The sequence below is a fragment of the Echinops telfairi genome, unplaced genomic scaffold (genome assembly GCF_000313985.2).
Source record: "Echinops telfairi isolate 266 unplaced genomic scaffold, ASM31398v2 ScPeMD7_655;HRSCAF=1070, whole genome shotgun sequence".
NCBI classification, from domain to species: Eukaryota; Metazoa; Chordata; class Mammalia; order Afrosoricida; family Tenrecidae; genus Echinops; species Echinops telfairi.
In genome coordinates, this window is record NW_022104553.1 from 11,464,090 (window position 1) to 11,482,669 (window position 18,580).

Genomic DNA, 18,580 nt, shown 5'->3' on the forward strand with positions numbered 1-18,580 from the left:
ACTGAGCTTCAATAGAGACGGTCGGTGTCATCGATCTGTGATCTCAGCATTTCTCAGGACATTCCTCCTCTCTGTCATTTTTTGGTCCATTCAGATATGACGTCAGCCATTCCGTGGAAGCATCGCTGCCTGGTGCTCTCATCAGTTCAGGTGCTGACCTTTGGAGGCTGACGGTAAACACTCACCCATTGACATGAGAAAACTGTTCTATTTCTCTTCAAGAAGTTCCTCTATGTTCAGTTGTGAACTTTATGTAAATTAGTACATCCAGGCAATCTCATCAGCCAAGGAAAAGAATCATTTCTAAGCTAAGTTCAAATAGATTCCGTTAAAACACAAAAACAACAACAAATGTACTACTGAAGTAACATATCCCTTCTAATTAAACACAAGGAATCTCCATGCTTTGAATTTACATTTTATATTCAATATCAGCCAGAAATCCCTTTGTATCATTTATATATATTGTATATATATTAATCACCAGGTGAATACCGCCTGAATATTGACCAGGAAAGTGAGCAATCGTGATATCATCCAGTATATATTGGAGTATGATTTAACAGATGTAGCCAGCTGAAACATTGAATGACTTTTTTTTTATATCCCCTTTAAACCATTTTTAAGTGGCTTTGTTTCATAATTATCAGTCGCTTTACTTTCAATATGAGTATCTTCATTTAATATAGCTACTATTGTTGGTTTTAAAAATTCTTCTTCGCGTAAATTTTTTCTCAGTTTTTGGTAAGTGTCATCCAACACCAGGAAATCTCTGCACAGATGAAATGGATTTTGGTTGCTTTATGCATCTCAGGAAAGATTGTGAGTTGATAAGGATTTTATATTAAGAAGTTTATAGAAGAAAATATTCAGATTTGACATTGCTAAAAATTTCTAATTTTTTGCTGTTAGGATGGATTGAACTGTGTAATATGTATGTTCAGTCCAAATGAATGATTTTTGAAAAGCAATATTGAAAAGCATGGAAAATAATATAAAATTCATTCCTACTAATTTAAAATAATAAAGGTAGTGGCTCCACATTTTGATAAAAATAAAAATTAGAAGTCCTCACAAAGCACTTTACAATAAATATTAAGAAGTGAAAAGTATTTAAATAGTTTAATAGTGAATATCTAGGTCAAATTTTCTACTTTTGTCTGATTTTTGGAGTTGCTTAAATTTGCATCCTTTTACCATGTAATGGTTTTAAATCAGGATGCTAATACAAGGTCTATAATCTGAATCCAACAGGCCCTCCATGAGAGGATGGACACGATTGTTGAGCTCTAAAGAGTCACAGTCACCTAAAAATGCAGAGGCAGTAGTACCCGGTGCTCCAGGTCACACGGTGTCAAAATAGATGCCTGGTGGAACTGAGCTCGCACACAGACATTTGGGGTGATAGATCTTTGCTTGTCGTATTTCCACCATTCTTTGATATTTTTTGATGCCTTCGGATATGAGATCAGCTGTACCATAGAAGCATTCTTGCATGGTACTCTCTCAAAATACAGTACTGACATTGGACACTGATTGCAACATCCACACATTAGAAATGAAAAATAATTCTATTTCTTTTCACAAAGCTCTTCTCTGATTTGTTGTACCATTTATGTGGATTACCAAATTCACGCAATCTCAATAGTCAAGTAAAAGAAATGTTTGTAGCTTCAAATGAGCTACGTTCAAATAAATTGAATTAGATGGCAAAACCAATTTGACTCCTGGAGGAAGATGCCCTGTATAATCCTAAACCCTAGGAATGTTCATCCTTCAATTTTACATATTATATTCAATATTAGCAAGAACTGCCGCCGCCTTTCTGCATTTGCTGTGATCCCCTGTGAATAATCTCTTTGATAAGATTGAACCACAGAGAGTACTCACTGATCTCATCTTTCAGTGATTCTGCAAAACAACAAAAGGAAAAAATGTATCATACTTACTAACGGAAGCAATTTTAAAGGAGGAACCGAATTTTAATTGTTCAATGATATGGAAAGAACCATTCCGATCCTTTAATTGAAAGACCACTATACCATTCAAGTCACATTGTCATCCTCAAGGTGTGACAATATTATCATCATATGCTTTTCAATTGTGAGTATATTCAGTGCCTGATTTTCTCTTCCTTCATTTAGCCCAAAAACAAGGATTGTAAAATATCCCCAAATGCAAGTGAATGGTCTATTAAGTGGTCATGGAAGAAGAACAATGTGCTAGGTGACCCTAGAGCTGTACAGAATATAATGTAATTCTTGAGGGGTCATCGGGATCAGAGGTTTCTTGCAGAGCAGCCAGATTGTAGAAGGCTACAGATGACCTTCTCACCCAAAAATTCAGGGGGAAGCTTCACACGTATGCTCTCGGCACACTATGCTATGTGATTCACAGTCCATACATAATATAACGTACATCTGGAAGGGACACTGGGTCCAGAGTGTACTTGAACAACTAGATTGTGGAAGGTTAGGCATGACGTTGTCTCCCCTCAAAATTCATGGGGAGCGTCACACATGTACTCTGAGCATTCGCTCGGTCCATAGACAGGGATGGGAATTGCCTTGCTATCAGACAAAAATACGGTAGTGAATACTAGAAATGGTCTAGATATCTCAACTTGTAACATCTTCTTTGATCGTCCTTTGGTGCCATTTAATGTTGTATCACTTTCAAAGATCAGGGGGGGAAATCACTGTAGAGATATACAGGTGGATCCATCCCCTGGTGAATTCCCTCTGTATAATGACCAGCCAGGTGAGTAACCTTACTATGCTAGAGTATGCATTTGAGATTTGATTCAGTACATGTAGCCAGATGAAAAATTGTAGGACTTTACATCATATAATGTAAATCTGGAGGATTGAGGGGGTCAGAGCTTACTTGCTGAGCACCAGGAGTGTAGAGGGCTATGAAGACATTCCCACCCAAAAATTCAAGGAGAAGGTTCACACATATACTCTGATAACACACTCCGAGCATAGGCAGGGATGGCACCTGCACTGTTGTCAGACCAAACTATGGTAGAGACGACCACAGAAGATTTAGATAGGTAAATATGTAACACTTTCTTTGATGGTCCTTTGGGCCATTTAATGTTGTATTTCATTGACAGATTTGAAAACAACCAAAATCACTTGTTAGAGATGCACAGGATACGAATATAATATACACATATGATTTATATATAATGTATGGATAAAAATTGCCTGGTGAATTCCTTCTGAATATTGACCAAGGAGGTAAGCAATCGTGCTATATTCCAGTGAATATTGGAGTGTGATGTCACAGATGTAGCCAGCTGAAACATTGAATGATATTTCTTTTGATATCCCATTTCACCCCTTTTTAGGTGGCTTTGTTTCATAAAATCTGTCGCTTATTTCAATGTAAGCATGCAGAAATGCAGAAGAGGACATAGATGTATGGGTTCATAAGGATGAAAATAATGCACTCACGGTTCCCTTCTCTCAGTGCACCTGCCAAATCACAAAGAAAGGAAAAGTATATCAGAAAAGCAAATAGAAGTCATCTTCAAGGGGAATAACACAATTTCAAGCAATGCAGTTAAATGTGGTGAGAGCCCTTCCTTTTCTTTAACCATCAGACCAACATTCCATTGGATTCACACACTCATAATCAATGCCTGAAATTACTTCAGTCATAGGTTTTGTTGTTCTGTGAGGAATAAAGTGTCTTATTTATTGCTTCAGTTTTCTAAGAAAAGAAGTCCTTTAAAGTAGCCCATAACTCTGATGAAGAGTCAAGAAATTCCACATGGAAGTAACACACCTTCCCGTGTGATTCAAGGATTATAGTGTTATACTACAAATCTGGAGGAGGGATTGGGATCAGAGCTTTCTTGTGTTGAAGGCTCTAGAGCACAGTTTCAGCCAACAAGGAATGTCTAACCTTCCCACATATATTAAGCCTCTGAGAAATAATGTCTAACTAGAGTGGAGGGATGGAAATAGCTTTGTTACATGAAAAAACTAGTGGAAAGATCATTAGAGAATATCTAATGATGTGAAAATGTAACATCTTATTTCATCATCTTTTGGACCCAGATAATGCTACATAAATTTAACTGCATCAAAAGATGAGCAGTTTATAGTCCTGGGTGGAGCCCTTGGTGGCTCCCCTCTGAACACAGAGCAAGGAAGGAAACAACCTTGCTGTGTGAGAGTGTGCATTGGAGAGTCGCTTGAGGAGATTTAGCCAAGTGAAAAATTGAAGGTGTTTTTTGGAAATAACTTCTGCCCACTTTTAAAAAGGTTTTAAAACATAATATCTGCCGATTTCTTTTAGATAGATGGTCTTCTCCATTTTGCGTAGTTAATATAGTTAGATTTCAAATTTTTTCTTTACATGTAGATATTCTCAATTTGTTTAGTATGTGTCATGCAACACCAGTAAATCTAATCACAGAATAACTGGATTGTTGGTTTTTGTATGCATCTCAAGGAAGATTGTTTGCGGAGAGGGATTTCACACTCGGGAGTTCATGGAAGATGGCAATGTTCAGAATCGATTTTGCTAAAGATTGCACATTTTTTGCTGTGAGTGGTGGATTGAATTTTGTAATAACTTTATGAAGCTAACATTTTCTGAAAAATAATATTCAAAAGCAAGGAAAATAATGTATGAATTCATGGTTAAATAAGTTTGAACTAATAACAAATGTTCTGGCTCACGTTGAAGTAGGGTCTTTTTTAAAAAACATCTTCATCTACCTAACGACAAAATATGGATTACCATTTGTTCATGTTTGGAAATCAGTACCCTCTTCTCTTTGTATCTTACCCTTGTTTTGTTTCCTCTACATGATAAAAATAGAAGCAAAATACATTACAGTCAATATAGAGAAGTGAAAATATTGAATAGGATTTTACTATTATGTCAACACTAATGGTGAAGATTTGGGCGAACTTTTCCATCTTTGACCGATTTTAGAGTTGCTTTGTTTTTCCTCTTTTGACAATGTAGTGGTTTGGGATTGGGATGCTAATTCCAGGGTAAAGAATGTGAATCCAGTAGCCTTCCACAAGAGTCAGAGCAGGATATCTCAGGCTCTAAGGAATCACAGTCACCTAAGCCTACAGGGGCGGTACCCTGTTCTCCAGGCCACCGAGGGTCAAGATAGATGCCAGAGATAACTGAGCCTGAACAGAGACCATCAGTGTCGTAGATCTGCGCTCTCAGCATTCCTCATGACATTGCTCCTCTCTGTCATTTTGTGGTCCCTTCGGTACGACACCAGCTGTTCTCTTGAAGCACTGTGGCCTGGCGCTCTCATCAGCTCATGGTGCCGACCTTTGGAGACTGAAGGTAAACGCTCACCCCTTTGAAATGAGAAAAGTCTTCTATTTTACTTCAAGAAGCTCCTCTCTGCTTAGTTGTAAACCTTATGTAAATTACTACATCAAGGCAATCTCATTAGCCAAGGAAAAGAATCATTTCTAGCTCTAGGTAAGCTAAGTTCAAATAGATTCCATTAAAACACAAAAAACAGATTTACTACTGGAGTAATATGTTCCTTCTAATTATAAACACTAGGAATCCCCATCGTTCGAATTTACATTTTACATTCAATATTAGCAAGATCCCTTTAATTAAACTTGTTTTATCATGTTGAACATCAAATACTCACTGTTCTTTGCTTTCAGTGATTCTGCAAAAACAATAAGAGGAGAAACAATATGAGAATTACCAATAAAAGCACTTGTAAAGAAGAAACCAATATTGAAATCATTCTATTTGATGTAAGAAGAGCTTATTTCTTTCCTCTAAGAAAACACCAATATACCGCACAAGTCATATTGTCAGCCTCACGGCTTCAAAGTATTATCATCAAGTGCTGTACCCTTGTGAGAATATTCGAGTGTCTGATTTTCTCTTCCTTCATTTATTATCTCAAAACATGTCCTTTAAAATATCCCCAACTGCTACTGCATGGTCAACTAAGTTCACCTGGAGGGAGCACTGCATGCTCAGTGATCCAAGCACGGAACTTCATATAATGTAAATCTGGAGCACTCAGAGGGTCAGAGATTATTTGCTAAGCACCAGGAGTGTAGGAGGCTACGGAAGACATTCCCACCCAAACATTCAAGGGGAAGGTTCACACATATACTCTGAGCACTCACTCAGAGAACAGGTAGATCTGGCAATTGCCGTACTGTCAGCCAAAATATGGTAGAAAAGACCACAGAAGTTCTAGATAGGTGAAACGTAACTTTCTTGGATCGTCCTTTTGTCCATTTATGGTAGTATCACTTTGAGAGGTTTAAAAATGAATAATAACTTGCGAGGGATATTCAGGATATATATACATATAATATACATATATCATTCATACATAATGTATATATATAAATCACCAGGTGAACACCACCTGAATATTGATCAGGGAGGTGAGTCATCATGGTATCATCCAGTATATATTGGAGTATTATTTAACAGGTATAGCCAGCTGAAACATTGAAGGATTTTTCATTTTATATCCCCTTTAATCCCTTTTTAAGTGGCTTTGTTTCATAATATCTGTCACCTTACTTTCTATATGAGTATCTTCATTTAATATAGTTACTATTGTTAGCTTTAAAAATTCTTCTTCACGTCAGTTTTTTCTCAGTTTTTGATATGTGTCACCCACCACCAGGAAATCTATGCAAACATTAACCGGATGCTTGGTTTCTTTACCTTTGGAATTCAGAACCCTCGTCTCTTTATATCTTACTGTTGTTTTGATTCCTCCACATTTGATAAATATAGAAGTCCTCACAAAGTGATTTACAATAAATATTGAGAAGTGAAAAGTGTTTAAAGAGTTTACTAGTGAAGATTTGGGTCAAATTTTCTAATATTGTCTGATTTTTAGAGTTGCTTAGATTTGCATCCTTTGACCATGTAGTGGTTTGAAATCATTATACATGTTCTATAATCTGAATCCAGCAGGCCCTCTGTGAGAGGATGGACATGATTGTCGGAGCCCTAGAGAGTCACAGTCACCTAAAAATACAGAGGCAGTAGTACCCGGTGCTCCAGGTCACACGGTGTCAAAATAGATGCCTGGTGGAACTGAGTTCGCACAGAGACATTTGGGGTGATAGATCTTTGCTTGCAGTATTTCCACCATTCTTTGAAATTTTTCGTTGCCTTCAGATATGAGATCGGCTGTACTAAAGAAGCCTTCTTGCACAGTACTCTCCCAATGTACGGTGCTGACATAGGACACTGACTGTAACATTCACACATTAGAAATGATTAAATAATTCTATTTCTTTTCACAAAGCACTTCTCTGTTTTGTTGTACCATTTATGTGGATTACCAAATTCAGGCAATCTCAATAGTCAAGTAAGGGAAATATTTGTAGCTTCAAATGAGGTACATTCAAAAAAATTGAATTAGATGGCAAAACCAATTTTACTCCTGGAGGAAGATGCCCTGTAAATCCTAAACCCTAGGAATGTTCATCCTTCAATTTTACATATTGTACTCAGTATTAGCAAGAATTGCCGCCGTCTTTCTGCATTTACTGTGATCCCCTGTGAGTAATGTCTTTGATAAGATTGAATCACAGAGTACTCACTGATCTCATCTTTCAATGTTTCTGCAAAACAACAAAAGGAAAAATCTTATCATACTTACTAACAGAAGCAATTTTAAAAGAGGAACTGAATTTTAATTGTTCAATGATATGGAAAGAACCATTCCGATCCTTTAATTGAAAGACCACTATACCATTCAAGTCACATTGTCATCCTCAAGGTGTGACAATATTATCATCATATGCTTTTCAATTGTGAGTATATTCAGTGCCTGATTTTCTCTACCTTCATTTAGCCCAAAAACAAGTATTGTAAAATATCCCCAAATGCAAGTGAATGGTCTACGATGTGGTCATGGAAGAAGAACAATGTTCTAGGTGACCCTAGAGCTGTACAGAATATAATGTAATTCTTGAGGGGTCATCGGGATCAGAGGTTTCTTGCAGAACAGCCAGACTGTAGAAGGCTACGGATGACTTTCTCACCCAAAAATTCAGGAGGAAGGTTCACACATATGCTCTCGGCACACTGTGCTATGTAATTCCAGGTCCATACATAATATAACGTACATCTGGAAGGGACACTGGGTCCAGAGTGTACTTGAACAACTAGATTGTGGAAGGTTAGGGATGACGTTCTCTCGCCTCAAAATTCATGGGGAGCGTCACACATATACCCTCAGCATTCCCTTGGCCCATAGACAGGGATGCCTTGCTATCAGACAAAAATACTGTAGCAAATGTTCAGAATTTATATTGCTGAAGATTGCAAAATTTTTACTGTGAGTGATGGATTGATATTTGTATTATGTATATTCAGTCCAGATAAATTACTTTTGAAAAATAATATTCAATACATGGAAAATAATATATGAATTCATTCCAAATAAATTTGAAATATTAACAAATGTAGTAGTAGCTCACATTGAAGTAGACTGTTTTTCTAGGAAACATTTTCATCTACATAATGGCAAAGTATTGATCACCTAGCTTCACGTTTGGAAATCAGAACCCTCGTCTCTTTGTATCTTACTGTTGTTTTGATTCCTCCACATTTGATAAGAATAAAAAATAGAAGTGCTTGAAAAATAATCTACAATAAGTATAAAAAAAAGTGTTTAAGGAGAGTTTCCTAATTTATATCATCAAAAATTATGAAGATTTGTGTCACACATTCAATTTTGGTCTGATTTTTAGAGTTGCTTAGATTTGCATTCTTTTACCCTGTAGTGGTATCAAATCAGGATGCTAATACAAGGTCTATAATCTGAATCCAACAGGACCTCCGCGAGAGGAAGGCCATGATTGTTGGAGCTCTAAAGAGTCACAGTCACGTAAAAATACAGAGGCAGTAGTACCCGGTGCTCCAGGTCACACGGTGTCAAAATAGATGCCTGGTGGAACTGAGCTCGCACAGAGACATTTGGGGTGATAGATCTTTGCTTTTCGTATTTCCACCATTCTTTGATATTTTTCGATGCCTTCAGATATGAGTCAGCTGTACCATAGAAGCATTCTTGCACAGTACTCTCTCAATGTATGGTGCTGACTTAGGACACCGATCGTAGCTTTCACATATTAGAAATGAGAAAATAATTCTATTTCTTTTCACAAAGCTCTTCTCCGTTTTGTTGTACCATTTATGTGAAAAATCAAATTCAGGCAATCTCAACAGTCAAGTAAAGGAAATATTTGTAGCTTCAAATGAGCTACGTTCAAATAAATTGAATTAGATAGCTAAACCAATTTTACTCCTGGATGAAGATGCTCTTTATAATCCTAAACCCTAGGAATGTTCACCCTTCAATTTTACATTTTATATTCAATATTAGCAAGAACTGCCGCCTTCTTTCTCCATTTGCTGTGATTCCCTGTGATTAATCTCTTTATAAGATTGAACCATAAGGAGTACTCACCGATCTCGGCTTCCAGGGATTCTGCAAAACAACAAAAGGAACAAACGTTTCAGAATTACTGACAGAAGCAAGTTTAAGGAGAAACCGAATTGTCATCATTCAATGATAGAAAAGAGCCATTCCAATCCTTTAATTTAAAGGGGACTATACCACTCGAGGCATACTGTCACCCTCTAGGCCTGACAGTATTATCGTCTTGTCTCAGTGGTTCTGAGAACATTCAAGTGCCTGATTTTCTCTTCGTTCATTTATCTCAAAGACAAGTCCTTTAAAATCTGCCCAAAAGCAAGTGATTAGTCAACAAAGTTCTCCTGGGAGAAGCACTCAATGCTATGTGATCCTAGAACTGTGCATAATATAATGTGATCGTGGAGGAGTCAATGCAATCTGAGTTTCTTGTGGAGCACCTGAATTGTAGAGGCTACTGATGACCTTCTCACCCAAAAATTCAGGCAGAAGGTTCACACATATCCTCTAAGTGCACTATGCTGTGTGATTCGTATTCCGTGCATATTATAATGCAAATCTGGACAACTGAATGACACCAGAGCTTACTTGCTGATCTACCGGATGGTAGAAGCTTCAGGAAGATCTTTTCCCCGCAAAATTCATGGGACACTTCAAACATATGCCTTGAGCATTCCCTCTGACCAAAGGCAGGGTTAGGAATTGCCTTGCTATCAGACACAAATAGGGTACAGAATACTAGAAATGATCTAGATGTGTCAACTTGTAACAACTTTTTTGATCATCCTTTGGTCCCATATAGTGTTGTATCACTTTCAAAGGCTGGGAAAAAGAATCACTTGTAGGGATATACAGGTGGATCCAGCCCCTGCTGAATTCCCTCTGTATAATGACCAGGGAAGTGAGAAACCCTGTTGTCTTAGAGTATGCAGGGGACAGTCTATTTAGTTGATTTATCCGGTGAAAAACTGAAGGCTTTTCTTGCAAATCACATTTGCCCCCCTTTTAAATGGTTTTAGAACATAATATCTACTGCTCTCTTATTGATAGATGACCTTCTCCATTGAATGTAGTTAATATTGTTAGCTTTTTAAAGTTTTCTTTGAATGTAGATTTTCTCAGTTTTTTTGTGTGTGTCATCCAACACCAATAATTTTAGATACAGAAACTGGATTGTTGGTTTCTGTATGCATCTCAGGGAACATTGTTTGGGGAGAGGGATTTCACACTTCAGAGTTCATGGAAGATGGCAATATTGAGAATGCAGTTTGCTAAAGATTGCAAATTTTTTGCTGTGAGTGATGGCTAGAATTTCCAATATGTATATTAAGTTAATATTTTCTGAAAACTAATATGCAAATGCATGGGAAATAATGTATGAATTCATGTTCAAATAAGTTTGACCAAATAACAAATGTAGTGACTCAGGGTGAAGTAGATTGTTTTTCTAGAAAATATTTTCATCAACCTAACGGCATGGTATGCTTCACCATGACTTTATGTTGGAAATGAGCAACCTCTGCTCTTTGTATCTCACTGTTGATTTGTTTTCTCCATATTTTCTAAAAATAAAATAGATGTACTTAAAAATACCTTACAGTGAATATAGGGAAGTGAAAAATGTTAAATGGGATTTTAATATTATGTCATCAAAAACGATGAAGATTTGGGTCAAACTTTCTATTTTTGTCTTATTTTAAGAATTGCTTTGTTTTGCATCTTTTTTCCATGTAGTCGTTTTGGATGAGGATGCTCACTCCAGGGTATGTAATTCAAATCCAGGAGCCAGTCCACCAGCGTCAGACCAGGATTTCTCCTGCTCTAAAGAGTTATGGTCACCTCAACCTACAGGGGCAGTCATAGCCACTTCTCCAGGTCACCGAGGATCAAAATAGATGCCACGGAGAATTGACCTTCAACAGAGACGATCGGTGTCATCGATCTGCGCTCCCAGCATTTCTCGGGACATTGCTCCTCTCTGTCATGTTTGGGGTCTTCAGATATGAAGTCAGCCGTTCCGTGGAAGCATCGCTGCCTGGCGCTCTCATCAGTTCAAGGTGCTGACCTTTGGAGGCTGACGGTAAACACTCATCCATTGAAATGAGAAAACTGTTCCATTTCTCTTCAAGAAGCTCCTCTCTCTTTAGTTGTGACCTTTATGTAAATTACTACATCCAGGCAGTCTCATTAGCCAAGGAAAAGAATCATTTCTAGCTCCAGCTAAGCTAAGTTCAAATAGATTCCATTAAAACACAAAAAACACATTTACTACTGAGGTAACATATCCCTTCTAATTATAAACACAAAGAATTTCTATACTTTGAATTTAAATTTTACATTCAATATTAGCAAGAAATCCCTTCGATTAATGTTTTTTTATGATGTTAGACAGCAAATACTCACTGTTCTTTGCTTTCAGTGATTCTGCAAAATCAATAAAAGGATAAATGTTATGAGAATTACCAATAAAAGCACTTTCAAAGAAGAAACCAAAATTTACATCATTCAATTTGGTGTGGGAAGAGCCCGTTTCTTTCCTTTAAGAAAAAGACCAACACACCACACAAGTCACATGGTCACCCTCAAGCCTCACAGTATCATCATCATCATGTGCTTTTCACTTGTGAGAATATTCGAGTGTCAGATTTCCCCTTCCTTCATTTATCTCACAACATCCCCAAATATCCCCAAGTGCAACTGAATGGTCAATTAAGTTCACCTGTAGGAAGCACTCCATATTTTGTGATCCAAGGACTGTACATCACATACTGTAAATCTGGAGGACTGAGGGGGTCAGAGCTTACTTGGTGACCAACAGGAGTGTAGGAGGCTACAGAAGACACTCCCACCCCAGAATTCAAGAGGAAGCTTCATACATATACTCTGATGACACAATCAGTGCATAGGCAGGGATGGCACCTGCACTGTTGTCAGACCAAACTGTGGTAGAGAAGACCACAGAAGACCTAGATAGGTGAAAATGTAACACTTTCTTTGATCGTCCTTTGATCCATTTAATGTTGTATCACGTTGGGAGATTTAAAAGCAAATAAAGAATAACACTTGTTAGAGATATACAGGATATGTATATAATATACACATATGATTAATATATAATGTATGTATATAAATTACCTGGTGAATTCCTTCTGAATATTGAACAGGGAGGTGAGCAATCATGCTAGACTCCAATATATATTGGAGTGTGACTTCACAGACGTAACCAGCTGAAACATTGAATGATTTATCTTTTGATATCCCATTTAACCCCTTTTTAAGTGGCTTTGTTTCATAATATCTGTCGCCTTATTTTCGATGTAAGACTATCTTCATATAATACAGTTATGATTGTTAGCTTTAAAAAATTATTTTGTGTCAATTTTTCTCAATTTTTGGTACGTTTCATTCAACACCAGGAAATCTGTGCACACAGTAATCGGATTCCTGGTTTCTTACATCAGAGAAGAAGAAAGTATTCATAATTGACATTGCCAAATATGGGAAACAGAGAGATTTCTCCTAAATTGTCTCCCCCAAATATATGTTAGCCTTAGGACACTGCTAGCAGCTAATGGTAAATGATTGTCAAGTTACCTCCCTGAAGGCAGTAAGGTGCCGAACTCCTGTCAGGTCCCAGCAAAAGTAGGGCCCTCTCCCTGCTGTTAAGGACACTGGCCTACTTCTCTCTTAAGGCTAGTGGCCATCAGCTTGGGCCCTTCAGGGTGGGTTACACCCTCCTGATAATGGTTTCTATAGGGATCCAGGGAACAGGTCAAACCAGATCAGTGACATCCAAAGATAGGATGCCATCCTGAATTGAGGATGGCATATTGTCACATGACTACCCATCTTGTCGCCTGTTTACCTCCAATCCATCCCCTTCCTATTGCGTAGATAGCCCTAGATCATCCCCCTCCTACTACTGTATTACCTATAGCACAATCCTTTCCTTTGATGTATGCCTTCACCTGTAATTAGGGGGCTTGCACGTCCTAAGAGAATATAAAAGCCTTGGTTAGCAATAAATAGCTCTCTCTTTCTCCCTGTGGACCAGCAATTGAGGCGGAGGTGAGCATGCTACTATGAAATGTGTCTGACTCCATTATTTCAATCTCTTTTCTATCTCTCATGCTCTCTATGACTGTATCATAATCTTTACTTATTATCATTGTACAATTGCACCTGCTGGACCCACGATGATGTGCTAGGTGCTGGTATACCCTGAGCTATGGTGCCCATCACGTGTGGCCTTGTAGGAAAGGACTCTTTTGAATTATATACCATGTAACAATTTCACAACCTCATTGGGCAGAGAGGGCGAACTGGGGAAAAAAAATTTTTTTTAATTTCCTATATTTTTTCAGTATGTTTTTAGTCTGAGTGAGATATGGGTCAGGCAAAGAGCAAGGGTACAGAGTATGGTGTCACACTTTGCCACCTCTTGACAAAAAAATGTAGTGGCGATGAATAAGATGATGAAAGAGTTCTTTCAAGTACTAAAGAAATTTAATCCTTCTTTTCCAGAGTGAGGAACCTTTGATACGGAGATCTGGGATAAGGTAGCCATTAACTTAAGAAAAGCCCACAGGGAAGGACTGAGCATGCCCATGGAGACCTGGGTGCTGTGGGTGCAGATTAAATCAGTGTTGGAGCCTCTGCAGGGTGAGAGAGCAAAAGAACAAGACCAGCACAGCAGTGAGAAGACTCTAAGCTACGCAGACTTAAATCAGGTAAGAAACAGGCAGAATGAGTGTCAGGCAGATGAGCAGATTTTAGATACAACTGAGAGAAAGAAGTCTGAATCAGAAGGAGAGAGCAGACTAGAAGCATCTGCACCAACCCCAGAGTATAGCTTAGGGAATCCCAACACTATCAAGCAAGCCAGTGCTAGAGGGAGAGATGAGATTAGATCCAAAGGAATGCAAACAGAGAGATTTAACATAAAAGGTGAGGCTCCAGAAGTGAGAAACAAAGAGGCAAGGAGTAGGAGGGCACCTTTGCTCTCATGGCTGGAGAAGAGTAGAGCTCAGGAAGCAGATTTAGAATTCAGAATGGCGGATCCTGTTAGAATGATAGACAGGCAGCCTGACGAGCAGCACCGCAAAGGGAACCAAGAACAGCGATGTACTGCCTTTCCCTTGAAGCTACTGAAAGATCTCAAGCAAGCAGGATCTAGTTATGGTCCAGATTCACCATTTGTAGTTAGTATGGTAAAATCTCTGAGAGAAATGGAATATTGGATCCCAGCTGACTGGAAAACTCTGTCAAAGCTGTGTCTTTCCTCTTCAGAATCTTTGCAATATCAGATGCTGTGGAACGAAGCAGCCCTTGCACAAGCACATAAATATGCAGAAGAAGGCATAGATGTATGGGTTCATAAGGATGAAAATAATACACTCACGCTTCTCTTCTCTCAGTGAACCTGCCAAATCACAAAGAAAGGAAAAGTATATCAGAAAAGCAAATAGAAGTCATCTTCAAGGAGAATACAGAATTTCAAGCAATTCAGTTAAATCTGGTGAGAGCCCTTCCTTTTCTTTAACCATCAGACCTGCATTCAATTGGATTCACACACTCATAGTCAAGGCCTGCTACTACTTCAGTCATGGGTTTTGTTGTTCTGTGAGCAATAAAGTGTCTTATTGGTTGCTTCAGTTTTCTAAGAAAAGAAGTCCCTTAAAGTAGCCCATAACTCTGATGAAGAGTCAAGAAATTCCACATAGAAGAAACACACCTTCCCGTGTGATCCAAGGATTATAGTGTTATAATACAAATCTGGAGGAGGGATTGGGATCAGAGCTTTCTTGTGTTGAAGGCTCTAGAGCACAGTCTCAGCCAACAAGGAATGGCTAACCTTCCCACCTATATTAAGCCTCTGAGAAATAATGTCTGACTACAGTGGAGGCATAGAAATAGCTTTGTTATGTGAAAAAACTAGTGGAAAGATCGTTAGAGAACATCTAATGATGTGAAAATGTAGCATCTTATTTCATCATCTTTTGGACCAATTTAATGCTATGTAAATTTAACTGCATTAAAAAAATGAGGAATTTATAGTCCTGGATTAAGCACTTGGTGTATCCCCTGTGAACATAGAGCAAGGAGGGAAACAGCCTTGCTATCTCACAGCATGCATTAGAGAGTGGATGCTAGCAGATCAGACTATGTTGCAATCAGACACCTTATCATTTGTCCTCCCTTAGACAATTTTGACAGTTGTTCTAGTCCTTAAAATCTTTTTCTTTTTATGATTACAGATTCTCTCTATTTAATTTTGTTATTGTTGTTAGGGTGTTTGTTTCCTTGTGTTCTATTTTTGTATGTATTTTGGCATGTGACATCCAGGATCGTTAAATCTATAAATTCTGAAACCAGATGATTGATTTCTTGGGTTTCATTAGGAAGATTGTGTGAGCATGGGAGTTCAAACTCAGGACCCTGAGAAAGAGGAAAAGGTTAAAGAATTGACTGTGTTACCCATTGTACAAGCTTTCTTGTTGTGATTCATTAGTGATTGAATGATTCAATATGTGAATTATACCCAAACCTCCTGTAAAAATTAATCTCAGAGAGTGTGGAGAATAATATATAAATTCATTTACAAATAAAGTGAACCTAGTTACAAAAGGAGTAGCTCACTTCTAACAGATTGGTTTTATCGGGGAAAATACAGTCAACTAAATGACAAGGTAGTGATCACGAGGAGTTCATATTTTAAAATTGAGCTTTTTCTTTTTGTATTGTTGGGAACAACAGTGAAATTGTCATCTGACTTTCTTTGTTTTCTTTACAAAACAGTAGATGAACTTACAGAAATAACGTCATTAACAATGGATTTAAACCACTCTGAGTTGCTAATCCGCAGGTTATTCATTAGGATGAAGATAAGAGTCATATTCTCCTCTCCTAGAATTAAATGATAGGGAGGATTGTTTAACTTTTCATCCTCTTCTATCCTGCTGACTCGAGGTGGGCTGCTAACAGCCAGGAAAACAGGGAGAAAACACCAGCCACTCCACAGCAGGAAGGCAAGGCTTTCCTTTACTCACCTATAAATATATGTTCATAGATCGATTTCCCCTCATCATGGCCCTTTCTTTTGCTCTACTCTTGTGTAAAGCTCTGGGTACTCAGGTATAAGCAGTTTGATGTAGAAAAGGTTATGAGACGTTAGTTAAGGGAAAATGTAGCAGGAAAATGAATTCTATTCCCCATATTAGGAGGAGTAAAAACAACCACTTCACCTAGAAAAAATTAATGTTCTTAGATTTGCATGTAGATTTTTGATGTGTGTCATCCAACACCAGTGAATCTATACAGAGAATAACGGGAGTTTTGGTTTCTGTGGATCTCAGGGAACATGATTTGGGGATAGGGTTTCATGCTCGGGAGTTCATGGAAGAAGAAAATATTCACAATTGAATTTGCTCAAGATTTCAAATCTTGTGTTGTGAGTGATGGATTAAATTTTGTTATATATACATATACGGTCCAAATAAATGATGTTTGAAAATAATATTAAAAGTCCTGGAAAACTATTTATGAATTCATTTCCAAATAAATTTAAAATCATAATACATGTAGTAGATCACATAAAACTTGACTCATCTCTAGAAAATATTTTTCATCTACAAAATGGCAAAGTACTGATCATCATGCATTCATGATTGGAAATCAGGACCCTACTCTCCTTGTGTCTTACTGTTGTTTCCGTTCCGTTACATAGTAATAAAAACAGAAATCATTAAAAAATGATTTGCCAAAAGTGCTTGAAGGCAGATTCCGAATGTATGTCATCATAAAGGATGAATATTGGGGTCAAGTTTTCTATTTTTTTCTGATTTTTAGAGGTGATTACTTTTTCATCCTTTCACCATGGAGTGGTTTTGATTTGGGATGCTAATAACAAGATAAAAAATTGCAATCCAGGAGCCAGTCTACAAGATTCCCAGGGGGATTGCTCATGCTCTAAAGACGCAGTCACTTAAATCTATAGGGGGCACTTGTACCATGTTCTCCAGGTCACAGAGGGTCAAAATAGATGCCTCAAAGGATGGAGCTTGAACAGAGACAATCGGTGTCATAGCTCTTGGATCTTACCAGTTTCATGATATGATTCCTCTGTCTCATTTTTTGGTGCCTTCAGGTAGGAAATCAGTTGTTCTATAGAAGCACTGTTGCCTGGTGTTCTCAGCAATTCAAGGTGCTGACTTTTGGAAACTGACTGCAAACATTCACCAACTTGAAATGAGAAATTTGTCCTATGTCTTTTCAAAAAGGCCCTATTCAGGTTAGTTGTAACCTTTAAGGGAATTACTAGTGGCAGGCAATCTCATCAGCTAATGAACAGAATCATTGCTAGCTCTAAGTAAACTGGGTTCAAATAGATCTAGTTAAAATGCAAAAACATTGCAATTATAAACACTAGGAACTTCCATATTTTCATTTTATATTTTACATTCAATATTAGTAAGAGATCCCTTTGATTAATCTTTTATTGGAAAGTTGAACATCTAATACTCACCGATCTTTGCTTCCAGTGATTCTGCAAAAACAATAAAAGGAAAAACGTGATGAGAATTACCAATAGAAGCAATTTTAAAGAAGAAACCAAAATAAATTCATATACAAATAAATTTAAAATAATAACAAATATAGTAGCTCAGGGTAACGTAGACTATTTTTCTGGAAAACACTTTCATCTACATAATGGCCAAGATGAGGTAATTATGCATTCATGTTTCCAAATAAGTACCTTCTTTTCTTTGTATCTTACTGTTGTTTCCTTTGCTCCATATTTTCTTCAAAAAAATACAAGTACTTCAAAATAATTTACCAAAAAAAGTAAAGAAGAGGAAAATGTTGCCTGGAATTTTACTACTAAATCATCAAAAAGGACGACGGTTTGGGACAAACTTTCCATTTGTGTCTGAATTATAGAGTTGCTTAGTTTTTCATCCTTTTACCACATAGTGGATTCAAATCGGGATGCTAACTACAAGGTCTGGAATGTGAATCCAGCAGGCAATCCTCAAGAGGAAGGTCAGGATTTCTGGTGCTCTGAAGGGTCAAAGTCACCTGAAAATAGAGAGGAGGAAGTCCCCTGTTCTCCGGGTCACAGAGTGACAAAAGAGATGCATCATG

The 18,580-nt window shown here is 37.6% G+C and overlaps 1 pseudogene; it reads right to left on the reverse strand.

The window, feature by feature from the left end:
* Positions 1 to 14,913: 14,913 nt before the first annotated feature.
* The window catches only part of LOC101650164, a 100,437-nt pseudogene continuing 96,770 nt past the window's right edge, over positions 14,914 to 18,580 (reverse strand).